General features: G+C 33.7%; 1 long non-coding RNA gene across 1 annotated transcript; it reads left to right on the top strand.

The window, feature by feature from the left end:
- The first annotated feature begins 324 nt into the window (after positions 1 to 324).
- On the top strand, positions 325 to 1287 carry LOC102202968 (uncharacterized). The gene is made up of 2 exons (XR_312525.1): positions 325 to 490; positions 864 to 1287. It is a non-coding gene; the product is annotated as an uncharacterized LOC102202968 (long non-coding RNA).
- Positions 1288 to 1514: the final 227 nt, after the last annotated feature.

A 1514-nucleotide genomic window follows, 5' to 3' on the forward strand; every position in this document is an offset into this window, starting at 1 on the left:
CACCATGTTTTGATGTAAAACACTTTGAAACCCTGTTTTTGATATCTCAGATCAGGTTGTCATATCTTTAAAAAACATTTTAAATTAATGAAATAAATTTTAAAAAATAACAAAATAACATACAATGTTCCAGGGCTCAGTCTGATGATCTGTTGTTTGTAAATACAATTGTTCTTCTTATTTACCTCATTTTTGGAAATTCTTTAAAAATGTGTTGACCTACATTCATATCACAAAGAGGTCAGCTCTATGTAAGCAGTAACCACACCCCGACACAATAAAACGATGTGAGTCAGAACTCCCACCAGCCACTCGATCCAGACACTTGCCAATAATTCATAATTCTCATCTACTACAAGTTGGCAAAGAGGACCAAATGGAAATTGGCCAAACTCGTGCTCCTCCTCCATCCTATCTTGGATGGTCTTACTTCAGTGCTCTTTGTTGCTGTCTGCCTCTTGGGGCTTTTGCCATTCGTTACTCTAAGAAGGTAACATTTGCTGAACTTGTTTTTCTCATTGATTCTCTTTATTCTGATGCACAGCTTAAAAACACATTTTGTGTTTTACAAAGATGATTTTTATTTAGATTAAACTGTCAATGTAAAATCATTAAAATATACAGCAAATTCTAAGAAATCCAGTCAGATTCATGAGTATTCAATTAATGTTTTCTGAGTAGATAATAAGAAGTTCTAAACAGGTCTACTGTATGTTACACTTTAATCATGTCCTACAAGTGAAATTGAAAAACTTGAATTGCTTATAGCAAACATTTCACTGATGATTTTCATACACTCTTCTTCTCACATCTTTAATTGCATGTAAAATGAAACTGAGCTTTGATTATTAAAAACTTTAAAGGTGAAGGCTGCAAACGAACAGGGAGAAATAGCTCTAGCTGAGGATGCATCACGAACTGCCATGGCCTTGAACATCGCTTCAGTCATCCTGGGAAGCATTTTCATCACCATCTTTGTTATTTACAAAGTCCAAGAAATTCAGGAATTAAAAAAACAACATTGAAGGTCCTTGCTTTGGGAAGAAGACATGCCGCAATTTTACTGTCTGCGTTCTCTCTTCAGCATCCATCTCTAAATACAAAGTAATATCTTTACATGCTTGTTCACCTCTGTGTATTGCTTTAATTGGTTGTCAATACAAATAACAAAAGAATGCCTTGACCTCAACATGGTACATGCCAAAAATATGTATGAGTTGTTAAATGAAATATGTCTCTGGATTTATGTATTCTGTGTTGTAGGTTATATAAAACTAATTAAATGATTTTTGCTTTGTTTTATTTTGTAATGAGTGATCGGGACCTAATATGACAGTTATGATATGTTTTATGATCAGCGACTCACTTTCACATTATTAAAATGACATAAAGACTCTAATTAGTTTAGTTTATTGACTGCAGCAGTGCAGCAGCTACTATTCCTGGGGTAGCACATATTTACATTTTGACAATGCATTGTAAGACAGACTAATATACAATATAACATTCTGACA

This window comes from Pundamilia nyererei, unplaced genomic scaffold (assembly GCF_000239375.1).
Source record: "Pundamilia nyererei isolate P.nyererei 1_Seehausen unplaced genomic scaffold, PunNye1.0 scaffold01419, whole genome shotgun sequence".
NCBI classification, from domain to species: Eukaryota; Metazoa; Chordata; class Actinopteri; order Cichliformes; family Cichlidae; genus Pundamilia; species Pundamilia nyererei.